The sequence below is a fragment of the Nyctereutes procyonoides genome, unplaced genomic scaffold (assembly GCF_905146905.1).
Source record: "Nyctereutes procyonoides isolate TBG_1078 unplaced genomic scaffold, NYPRO_anot_genome, whole genome shotgun sequence".
In the NCBI taxonomy this organism is placed as follows: domain Eukaryota; kingdom Metazoa; phylum Chordata; class Mammalia; order Carnivora; family Canidae; genus Nyctereutes; species Nyctereutes procyonoides.
In genome coordinates, this window is record NW_026575125.1 from 19254185 (window position 1) to 19267509 (window position 13325).

A 13325-nucleotide genomic window follows, 5' to 3' on the forward strand; every position below is an offset into this window, starting at 1 on the left:
ATAAGTTTTCTGCTGCCTTTTCCCTTTCTTCTCCTTCTTGGACTCCAACAATGGTTTAGCTTATTTTTCTCAATGGTGTGCCTAACTCTCATAAGCTTTCTTCATTCCTTTTCATTCTTTCTTCTTTTTGGTCCTCTGAGTGGAATATTTCAAATGATATGTCTTCAAGTTCACTGACTCTTTCTTCTGCATGATCTGGTCTGTTGTTTAAGCTCTCTACTTAATTCAGTTCAAATCACAGCCCATTCTAGGCAAGCAGTGGTTGCTAACAGTTCCTGCCTGGCCTGAGCAAGTCTTCCAGGCCCAGGAAGCCAGGGAAACTCCTTGTTAAAATATGCCAGTGTTCCCATCTGTCTGCCTCATGATACTTGGGGTACTAAATATATATCACCAGGAAATGCTTTGAGACCATCACTCACAGGCCCCAAATATAGTCCTGCTTAGATGCTCTCTATCTTGGCTCCTTAGGGAAAACACTTGGTGATTGCCAATGTGATCATTTACTGGCCTCTTACATTAATCCATGATATTGGGATAACAGAAAAAAAGCTTTAAGGACACCTAGTATCTTTATTTTCATCTTTCCACTTTCCCCATCATGTAGATTTAAACAGCTCTCTCCACTCTAGGTAAATGCCAAGAACAAAAGTGTCAGAGACAAGAGGAGCTACAAAAATATTAAGCCTCTTTGAGGATAGTAATCTGGCTTCTGGAAATTTATAAAAAGGAAGTATTTCAACAGGAAAAAAACTGTTAACAGATCTTCATTGAAGTATTATATATAATAGGCAAAAATTGTAAATAATCTAAATGTTATACAATATGAACACTATTTGGTAATTTATGATACATCAGGTCAGTACATTACTCTAAGTTACAATAATTATGAAGATTGTAAAAAACTGAAATTTACATAATAGAGTAATAATTCAAAAGCAGAATTCAAAACTGTATCTTTTTCAATTTTTTTAGTTTTTTAAAAGATTTTATTTATTTATGAGAGAGAGAGAGAGGCAGAGACACAGGCAGAGGGAGAAGCAGGCTCCATGCAGGGAGCCTGACATGGGACTTGATCCCAGGTCTCCAGGATCACACCCTGGGCTGAAGGTGGTGCTAAACTGCTGAGCCACCCAGGCTGCCCTAAAACTGTATCTATGCTGTTTGCCATCTGTTTTAATATTATGAATATAAAAATCAGAAAAAATATGAGATAAAATTACATTTGATACTTTAGCAATGTATAAGTATTTTTTTAATTCAGAAGATCATCTAATACTGTTAAGACTGAAGCATCAGAGTACCTGGGTGGCTCAGTGGCTGAGCATCTGCCTTTGGCTCAGGTTATAGTTTTGGGGCCCTGGGATCGAGTCCCACATCAGGCTCCCCAGACAGAGCTTGCTTCTCCTTCTGCCTATGTCTCTGCCTTTCTCTCTGTGTCTCTCATGAATAAAGAAATAAAATCTTTAAAAAAAAAGACTGAAGCATCAACAATGCATCACCACTGAATCTCAGTGTTACTGTAACATCACTTCTTTTGTTTCAGTTAGAACACCAATAAAACGAACAAAGGGTGGTAGAAGGGGAGGCAGGTGGGGGGATGGAGTAACTGGGTGACAGGCACTTAGGAGGGCACTTGGTGGGATGAACACTGGGTGTTATACTATATGTTAGCAAATCGAACTTTGATTTAAAAAAAATACCAATAAAAAACTGAGAGGAAAAAACTAAAAAAAAAATTGGGATTGCTATTTTGAAATCTATTTTTGTATTATAATTCCTAGAGGTTATGAACTATGTCATTCAGTTTTTAATCCTTTGTATAATCCAGCCAGTGTCTTATACATATTAAGTACTCTATAAACATTGTTGAATCGAGAAAAAATGCAGTTACCCACCTCAGTCTACAAAAATTGCAACAAAGTTGTGGAAAACAATCACATTAAAAGACAATCTAAAGGGTCTTTCTGGATTGGTCTCTTCTAAAGATTCACATACAAGTAGTTTACTTTGGAGACAATCCCAGGAAGCTCCAGTAAGGGTGATAGGAAGTAAGCCAGGGAAGGAAAAGAAGCTGATATAGGGTGCATTACTGAATAGGTTACTGCTGTGGGCAACTGAGGTTCAATCCTGCTGGGAACCTCTGAGACACACTGGAGAACATGTTTCAGAGTTATCCTAGCCAAGAGTGAAGATGCTGTGTAATTTTTCCACCAACTTCTCATCTGTCATTTGTTGAGGGCTGCTTCTAAGGCATTAACTTGCCCTGTACATGCACTGAGCATAATCCCACTAGAAACAAAACCCATAGGCAGGAAATAGCAAGTGTTCTTAGTGAGAAGCAGTATCTGTGTTTACAGAAATCAGCAGTGTATGCTGAGGGGCTATAGGATAAAGGTGCTGACCATACCTACCATAGAGGCTATATGACAGATACTCAGAGAGATGACCTCAGTTGCAGAGAATGTAGAGTTTGAATTGATCCTTAAATGAGAAACAGGATGTGGATGGGAATCATAATCCCCATTTCAGAATGCTCCTGGGATATGTGAATTTACTAGCATCACACCTAAACCTTGATAGGTACTCAGAAAATGTTAGTTTCATTCCTCTCTGCAGTCAAGAATATGGAGAGCCTTCAAATTACTGTTCTATAAGCATCCTAACACTCTAAGTGGCAGAATGGAGAAGGCAGGGCATAAGTCAAATCCTGGGGCTGGGTGTGTACAAGTGGTGCTCAAAAGATGAGAAATACACATAGTTAGATGAACCAAGTCTCTTTGTGGCACCATAATTACCAATTCCAGTGAAACAGAGGTGTGGAAGAGACTATGGCAAACAGGAGTAATGGAGATGTGGGGGCTGACCACAACGTCAAAACAAACTGCCTCAGAAATGTTTGGAGAGATCTGTATTAACCTAGCTTAACTGTGTTCCCTTTATAGTGGAGGAAAAATGATCCTTGTCCACCAACAAGAGAACAAAGTAGAGATGGGGTCGTGGTGACAGTAAGTGACAACATGATCCTCACTTAGCTTTTCCTGCTGAAAAGCTTGGAACGTGCCCCTGCCCCAACCTCAGCCACCTACTCACACTTGAACCAATAGTCAGAAGGGGCTTTGTGGTTATTAGGGCCATCTTCTCCAAATCTTTGACAACCCAGCAACCAATATGAGAGCAGCTCAGCAAGGAGACCCAAATCATGGTCAATTCACAGTGATCAGGTCCTTGCTGCATCTACAGCAATCCTGCTATTTGTGTTGGGCAGGAAGAAAGAGTATGTAGGCTACAGAGAGTCAGAATTCCAGGGGGAAAATACTGAGTGAGGAATCTGTGAGGGCCTTCTTAATAACCAGCTTCCTGAGGCAGAACTGAAAATCAGAGCACTCTGGTTATGGACACTGGATTCTACATATTCCTGAGAACAGCTGTTGCATGCACTTTTTTTCTGAGTGTGTGTGTGCACATGCATGCATTAAAAGACCAAAGCAAACATTTAAGGGACTCAGTAAAGTACATTGTATCTTCCCTAATTCTAATTCTTGATGACTCCTGATAATAACTTTTACTTGAGATCCAGTGGAAAGAGCCCTGGACATATCATCAGGCTGGATTCAAACCTCATTTCAACTGTGCTACACCATTCAAGTCACACCACTCCAGGCAAGTGAGACAGTTTTTAACCTGTATTAACAGTATTATCATGAGGCTTAATGATAAATGCTAGCTTCGTCCCCACCATGTGTCAGGCATTGTTCTAGTTGCTCATTCCAGATTCACCGCAATCCTGCTGGATAGGTACTAATATTACTACTCTTTACACAGATAAGGAAATGAGGTACAGAGAGGGCACACAACTTGCCCAAGGGTCACACAGCTATTAAGTAGCAGATATGAGGCTCCAGGGCCTACCCCTTTTAACCATTATGCTCTCTCACCTCCCAGGAGGCGAAAGAGCCTGGCAAACATGGAGGTGGGAGTCAATAATTTACATTCATATTTTATATTTTGAAAAATAAAGTGGTACAGTGATGAGAACTTGGACTTTGGAGTTAGACTAACCTGAATCCCATTTAATTGGTGTGTGATCTTAGGCAATACCTCATCTCTTTGAGTCTCAGTCTCCTAAAAGTAAAACTGGAATCACAATCCCTATGTCAGAAGGTGGGTGGGATATGGATGCCCAGATAAATGTTAGTTTTAATTCTCTCCTTAATTGGGTATATGTGTAGAGCCTTGAAATTACTCCTCTACAAGGTCCTAGCACTCTTCTATGAAATCCTAACAAGCCTTTGCTCCCTCTAATAAGTCAAAGGGGAAAACAGGACAAATAGAAGTCATCACCCTAGTATCTCAGGCTCTCTGAAAATTTCTTGGTATTTTTCCTGATAGAACAAAAATGAGAAACACAGAAGATATTTAGGGAGGATCCCTAAATGTAATAAATGACACCAAATAAGACAGACTGGGCAGACACAGGGTGATAGGCATCTTGTTAATATAATCAGCTGGTATTTTGCCAAATTCCCCCTTTCTCTAACTAAACCTACTGCACAGTTTACTTAACCTCTGAAAAACTATGAAACGCTGCATTACATTAGAGCAGTTGTTTTTTTTTTTAAATTATCTTAAATCCCAAATACTTTAAGATAAATCCACTTCCTTCTTTCATCTTAGGGTAATAAAATTGTTATTCAAATCCTGGAAAAGCATGAGTTTCTACCAACGCATTTTTACCAATTAGTATTTACTATAGAATGGGCCTATTATAGCACTTCATCCAGTAAAGCTTTTTACTAAACCATTTTCTTGAGAGCACAGCATCTTACCATGAAGGAAGTAACTCCCAAGCTCTTTTCCTCTATTAGAATGTAAATCATAAGAGCAAATTTGCACTAATACAAATACCCTACAGGATAAGTTGCTTACGCCTTGCTAGAAATCATTATAAAACCTGGATCATATTTGTCAGATTTGGGATACAATTCTAAGACTTAAGAGAAATTAATGAGCAATATTTTCAATGTCTCTCTGAACTCCCAAAGCAATATCTGAGGCAACTATAAAAATCCATGGAATTAATTTCATCCTCAAAATCAAAGCAGCTACATTAATAATTAACCTAGTAAATTTCAAAGTGATCTTAACTGTGCCTACAAATCTAGCACAGACTGAGATCAAACCTGAGACACAATTCAGTTTTCCAAACTATGAGCCAAATGCTGATGGAAAGTGAAAGTGCTGACCCATATATACCAGTTACATTAAATGTCATTCTCCTTCTCCTCCTCCTTCTCTTCCTCCTCCTCTTCATCATATTATGCTTTGCATGAGAGGATAACACCTACTGATACACTTTTAGTAGACTGTGCTCTTGAAATATTTTGTTTATTAGAGTGTTGAATTTGCTCCAAATAGCTTCACTTAATTCCAATCCTGATCAACATTTTCAAGGACACTAACCAGGGTTAAGTGAGCAGTCTATAGCCAAGAGCGAAAACAAAGTCAACATTTTCACCAGGGAATGAAACCCATGACTCTAATCCCATAAGCATCTAAGCAGTTATGGCAAATCAGTCAGAAATCAGCAGCACACGTACTATGGAGCCCCTCAAGCATAACCTAAGGATGCTGAGGAAAGCTGGATGAAGGATGTACTACTTTATCATTCTCCTTTCATAGCTGTGATTGGAACCATGTATTTAATCACAAGCTATTAAAAGAAAATCACAGGACAACAGATGACCCCTGAATTTATTGAGAGATTTAAATTTATTGCTCAATAGAATGAAAATCACATACTTCTCCTAGGAAATAAAGTACCTGTCCATCTCAAGTATAGAAGACCATATTTTCTCCAACCTGATAAGACTAGGCTTCAGTATAGCTCACTATGTTATGGTGGGTGTATTAGTTTCTTAGGGGTTCTGTAATAAATTGCCACAAACTTGATGGCTTAAAACAGTAGAAATTTGTTTTCTCATAGATTTGAAGGCCAAGATTTGAAGGTGTCAATAGGACCATGCCCCCTATGAAGGCTCTAGAGAATCCTTGGAATTCTTCTGGGTTGTAGCAGCATCACTCCAGCCACTGTCTCCACTGTTGCATGGCTTCTTCTCTCCGTGTCTGTGTGTGTTCACATTCAATGTTAGAAGGATACTAGTCATTGGATTTAGGGCCCACTCTAATCAAAGATGACTTCATCTTGACTAGTTATATCTACAAGGACCCTAATCCCAAATAAGCTCACATTCTGAGGTTCTGGGTGAGCGGGAATTTTTGGAGGACACTTTTCAATCCACTACAGTGAGCATTCTCAATTTGCCAAAGAGTCATAGCTCTTACCAGATTGATCTCCTATAAGGCTTATTGGTTCTACATAAGGTTGGAAATTGCAAACTGTTTCCTTCTAGGTATCTAAACTCCACTATAATTTGATACTCTGCACACAATGTCCAATCCAAAATAATGCAAACATGTATGCAGTTTTTACTTTTATTTGCTAAGACATCTTAGCTCTAGATAAATGCAAAAGCTAATAGGTCAGCCCAGGTGGCTCAGTGGTTTAGCACCACCTTCAGACCAGGGCATGATCCTAGAGATCCAGGATCGAGTGCCACATCGGGCTCCCTGCATGGAGCCTGCTTCTCCCTCTGCCTGTGTCTCTGCCTCTCTTTCTCTCTGTATCTCTCATGAATAAATAAATAGAATATTTAAAAAAAGTAAAAGCTGATACAGAAATCTGAAAAGGCAACAATTTAAAAGTATGACTCCTGAAAATTTTAATAAAACATTAATTAATTCATACTAGTCAAAGAAGGTGATTCTAACGTTCACCAACAATTCTAGAGGAATGGTTTTCCAAGGGTGATCCTCAAACCTTTAGCCTCAGTATCAGCTCAGAATTCCTTAGAAATGGAGAATCTCAGTCCCCATCCTATACCTACTAAATCAGAATCTTCATTTTGACATTATTTTCCAGGTGATTCATATGCTCTGTTCCAAAACTCTGACACCAAAAGTAAAAGAAAAGTCTAACCCTCCCATGTAATTCCATACTATCTGGCAGGAATGGGTATTTGTTTTGCTGAGGGTTGATAGGGAATGTTAAACATACACACACACACACACACACACACACACACACACACACACACACACTGGTCCTTTGCCTTCCCACAGAGTGTCAGCAGCTTTCCAAATGAACAAGCTGTTTCCATGACATCAAACCCTTAATTTGAAGCAGAGATACCAACCATCCAGGAGTGTGATAGCACAATGCACCATTTCATATATATTTTATTTGCGTTCTGGGTCTCAAACATCTCCTCCTTGAAAAAGAAATCCTTGTGAAAAAAAACTAATATTTACAGCAACACTTTCATTGACAAAGGTGTCACCCTTTCTTCCCCTGTAAGTAGGGTGCCCTGAATGATTCATATTAAATCTCTTGTCACAGTTAATCAATCTGGGATAATAATATGAATGACTAGTAAAATAATTATACTATTATAAGTAGATGTTCTCCCTGTCTAGTGAATGTTTTCCTTCTCCCCACCACAGTTCCAGGCCATTTTATTCTTAATATATTCTTAAAGTCAATTTTTCCTTTGCTGTGAACATGCATTTTTCTCTCACTTCTCTGAAAAAATGATGGAAAAATCCTCCCTTTTGCAGCATCTGCAGTTCACAATATCCTGACATGAGAGAGACAGATTCAGGAATGTGACTACAAGAAATTTACTTGCAGTAACAGCAGCCTGGAAAGACAGTGAATCAAGTCCCAGCCTCTCCCTAAAAAATCCTCCCTTAAATGTTTATCTCCACAATTTTTCTAAATTAATTTACCCAATCAACAAATTTAAAGGGGGAAACCACAGTGTGCTTAATGCCAACCAGTTTCAAAGTAGCCAACTTGTTTCTTACAGGGAACAGACCAAATTCAAATGTACAAAAAGGAACCCATGTGTAACGAAGACGATTCAATAAGCACATACTCCATACAGCTTGCAGCCACAGACTGCAGGCTCCGAGGCAAACCAGCTTCACTGTGGAAGGTTCAGGCAGGAGCTGTTAGGAATTCTTCACAGCATTTTCTAGCCTATGACACCTACTAGGCTTTCGCCCACCTGCTCACACACCAAGTAAAATGCGAGAAAAAGAGAGCGTTGCTTGAATGCATAATGCCCAAATGCTTAAGGCAACTAGATGTCTGAATCTGAGGGGTTCAGCCCATTCCTTGCTCCTCTGCTCCTGAGATTCAGCCATTCAATCCCAGGGCTACAGTAGGGCATGAATCATTGCCATAAATCACCTTTGATTTTGAAATATATAAGGAGAATTTAGGGGAAAAAAAACAAGGTGACATTCTCTCCACAACCTTCAAGAACTGGCTGTGTGACAAGAGCCAGCGCCAGGGGAACCTAGCCATCGGAAGGAAGAAGCAGCCCAGAAAACCCTTTGAGACAGACGGAGGGAGAACAGGCAACAGGAGAAAGGAGCCTGGAGTGAAGTGGGGACTGACAAAACTGAGCTGAGCTTAGAGCTCAACCAGCTGCCTTTCCAGTGTTGAAATTGCTCAAGGAGGCACATGGGCCACATTTTCCACACAGTGGTACAGCTGCCTCCCACCTCACCTCTCCAGGATGTTGTGGCCTGTGTCTATTTTGCTCACTTCAGCACTGAGCACAGCGATGGACACTCATTAAAGGCAAAATGTGTACTTGCTGATAGAAGGAAAAAATCAATCAAATTACTGATGGATTAATGAGACAAAGTTTCTCAGCCAAGTTTAGCAAACACTATTTTGGGAGGATCATTATAAAGTGATACCTGTGCTCATCTGGGAAGTGTGGGGCAATAATAATTCCCTTGACAAAATAAAATCACATATTGAAATGCAAGAAAAATTTAAAATCTCATTAAAGGAAATGACTGTGTTTTCCTAACATATGATAAATAAATTACTATATACAACATAAGTTGAAATATACACAAGAAATTCAGCCAGAACTGGTTTTGAGGATGTCTAAATAATTTATCTTTCTTTGAGAGCCCAGCTGAACAGAAAAGCAAAGCCAAAGTTATTGAGCTTTTATCAAAGTCCCTACTCAGCACTTTGATTCTGTATTCCATGATAATGTTCAGCTTTTCCTGGTTCCTCAGATTCAAACATGCTATGGAAGCTGAGGTGGTGAGGAATAAATTTCCTTGGATGGATGAACCAAGCAAGTTTATGAACCAATATGCAGTAGCAATTACCAAGCATATGAAAAAGATACTGACTAGAATATATTAAAGAGCCTGGGAAAGAGGCACGTTTTTAGCATAACCACACACAGTAGACACCTAAGAGGCAGTAAATGTTGGCAATGTAATAGGTCTGACTGCCTTACTATGTAAGAGATCTTAAGATCTTCTGCTATCTTGACTCCTTGCCTCTGCCCCAGACCCAGTCAGTATGCAACAACCAAATAGGTGGACCTAAATAACTTATAGCTCACCCAGCAGATGGAGGAGAAGCAGGACACTGTATGGGGGAGGTAGATGTCTGATGCTCCTTCAGCACTACAATTCCTTTTTTTAAGATTTTATTTATTTATTTGAGAGAAAGATAGCAGAACAAGAGAGAGAGAGAGCACAAATGGGGGTGAGGGGCAGAGAGAGAGGAAGAAGCAGACTGACCACTGAGCAAGGAACCTGATGTAGGGCTCCATCTTAGGGCCCTAAGATCATGACCTGAGCCGAAGCCAGATGCTTAATCGATTGAGCCACCCAGGCACCCCCCACCAGCACTAAAATTCTATTGGAACCTGGATTGCCCAGGCCACTACAGCCTTTAGACATAAAAATGTACTATATTAAAGTGCCATGACTCTCCAATCCCTCCCTAATGCCTTCCCAAAATTGAGATGTCTTTAAGGGGCACCCCACACAGGCTCTGCATTTTTCTCCTCTACTACTCTCCCTGCAGGAGCTCGCCATGGGTGCTACCAGAATTCATGTCTGAGGCTCTTCTGCCCACTGCAAATCAGAGGTCACCTCCTCTCCCTGCCATAGCGACAACTGTCCTGTTGCTCAGGCCACAATGCTGTAGCAGAGAGAAGCCAGCACCTTGACACTACAGCCTCTTGCTCTCACCATTCCTCCCACTGCCAGCACCTGCGGATCTCCACCTGAGGGTTTTCTCTCAGCCTATGGTCAGAGGCAGGAGGGAAGTGCCCAGGAGTTTCCCTGAGAGCAACCCTCAGCCAGGAATGATTAAATTGGAGAATTAAAACCCCCAGCCTCCTTGCCCCTTTGGTGGGATAACTTGGAGGTGTGTTTTTTTATAATAAATTTATTTTTTATTGGTGTTCAATTTACAAACATACAGAATAACACCCAGTGCTCATCCCGTCAAGTGCCCCCCTCAGTGCCCGTCACCCATTCACCCCCACCCCCCGGCCTCCTCCCCTTCCACCATCCCTAGTTCGTTTCCCAGAGTTAGGAGTCTTTATGTTCTGTCTCCCTTTCTGATATTTCCCACACATTTCTTCTCCCTTCCCTTATATTCCCTTTCACTATTATTTATTATGTCTCAAAGGCCCCAGTAAGACTGAGCTTCAGTTAGCCATGGTGGTGACTTCCCCAGTGGTGTACCCTTTACTGGCATTTGTTACCAAATATGCTTTTGCATTTCGTAACACAGGCTTTGTTTCCAAGCAAAGAAACAATTGCTTTTGTTCCATGTGACCATTACACTGTCTATGAAGGGTGAAGTGCGGCAGATTATGAGAGCCTGCCTGTATCACCTCAGGCCTCACCACTGTCCTGAACTCCTGGCCCACTGCTGATGGCCAACACCTGCAGCTCTCCACCTGCGAGCTTTCATTGGCTCCCAGAGCCCACTTTGCTACCTACAATACACCATAAATGGTAGGGAATGGATGCCCCCAGGAGCAGCCCTCAGCCAGTGACTGGATGAGATAGCTCTAAAGCACCTATTCCATTACTGGCTCCCAGTGTTCACAGTGCAATTACACAAGATGCTAACTTGCTTGATACACACACCCTTCCCTTCCTCATTTCTCCACTCTCTTGCCAGTGCTTCCCAGGATCACCTTCCAAATTAATGTCTTGTATTGGAATCCTTGCTTCAGAGTCTATTTCCAGGGCAAGGTCAGCTAAGATACAGAAGAGACACAATTCCAAATGTCTGGGTCTTTAGATGCCAAATAAGTAGCCAGAGGACATAAAGTCCTTATGAAGTCCCCAAATTCTGTTCCCTAAAGTCTCCTAAAAAGCAAAGGCAAAATGAAGCGGTTGGGGTCCAAAGGCCCCAGGCTTCTTGACCAAAAAATTAAATCTAAAGGAACATTTCTGAGCTCCATATTAGATTGCCAAATATTCTCATCTACCCTGATCCATCAACACTTTCTCCTATGTCTGTTCCATAGAATTTGGTGGGCCTCCTAAAGGAACACTGCCTAGTTGATCTTCTAAAAGCTTCAAGTAGTAGTCAACACGCACTTAGAAAATATTAAATCACTCCATCCATTTGTTCTTCACCTTTCAAACTTAACTTTAATAAAATAACCATAATATTGGAGTGTCTGGGTGGCTCAGTTGGTTAAGCATCTGACTCTTGATTTTGGCTTAGGGTATGGTCTCAGGGTCGGGAGATCGAGCTCCATGTCAAGCTCCGTGATGGACATGGAGCCTGCTGGGGATTCTTTCTCCCTCTGCCTCTGCCCCTCCTCCTTCCTCTCTAAAAAAATAATAACCATATCTTTTATTCTTATTATAAAAGAGGCTCATTGTAGATAATGTGAAAAACACTGAACAATGAAAAGAGAAAATAAAAGTTCCATTACCAAAGGAATCCACCACTAAATTTTGATGCATTTTCTTCTATCCCTCCCCACCCCCGGGTGTGTGTGTGTGTGTGTGTGTTGCAAAATCATTCTATATAGTAATATTTTAAGTATATATGGTGACAGCTCTCATTTGCCATTATCATTAGAGCTAGAAATTCAGGAATCACATCAAACCACCAAATAATACACAAAAAACCACATCATTTTAGTTTTCTTTTTTAATCTCTTCCATCTCCTCTACTTTGATGAAACCATTTTACATGAACTATTTTTAACCTAAGCAGACTGACTTAAATGTAACAACCTTTTCTTTCTCTGCCCATCTTTCTAAAAACTGTTAATGAACAGTGAACTGGTCAATCAGCAGGTGAGAAGAGAGCAAAGGGACAGAGGCCAAGCTGATGGAGACGATAACCAGCGTCAGATAATCAAGGCTGATTGTGCATTTACTCTCCCATGAATGTCTAAAGCTGTGAAAGGCAATTACCAAGGGCATTAAGTGAACAGAGTTCTATATTGCTTCTTTTTGTTGTCTCTGATCATCTGCTGAGCTATTAGAGTCTGCTTTCTGAGAGTCTTTTGTAATCAGTACATACAAGGAAGAAGGCCCCCAATAGGTGTGCCCCTGAATTTGGTAAAAGGTTGGAAAATATGCCCTCTGAAATAACAGTTAATAAGAGCTAGCATATGAAGGTTAGATGCCTCCCCAACAGATAACTCCATCTAAAAGGTAATTTCTATAGACACTGGTTGCTGATAAAAGAGAACGATTTTCTAAGTCTCATAGAGGCTTGGGTTCTTCCCTAAAATGAAATCTAAAATATAACAACTGGCAGATAAATGAACTTCTCTGACAATAAGTAAACGTATATAGGCAAAATATTGTGACAATCAAAAAGAGAGAGAGTAGGGCTCTCTGATGAAAACTAACACTTACTGAATACTATGCATGCATTTTGGCTAAGTGCTTTATATCAGTTAAGCTTCAAATACTGCATCAAATGCATTTTAGTCTTTCCATTTTATAGATGCAGAAACTGAGGCCTCTGACAGATTACATAATAAACAGCCAGCAGGTAGAAGAGTTGGCATTCCAATCCATGACTGCCTTATTCTAAAAGGTTAGACAGTAAAATGTCACTGTTTATTAGAAATATTTCCAGCAAGAGAATGCCCTGATTCTATTAATCTATCATGGTTTATGTAGACTGAAATAGGTTTACAAACAGCTGCAAAACATGATGGAGATATTCCCTAAATCCATTCAATTTCTGTTTCTTACCAAGAAAATATGTGACTGATGACCTCTTGACTGAGCATACTTATATAATTACTGTGAACCAGTATTTTGCCAGAGATAGTTCTCAATGTAAATTGATAAACTGGAAATTTATAACCTGGATTAGTGTAGAAGACATTGGATTTGCTACCTAGCAATTATTTACTCTACTTTGTCTGCCCTGCCTTTAT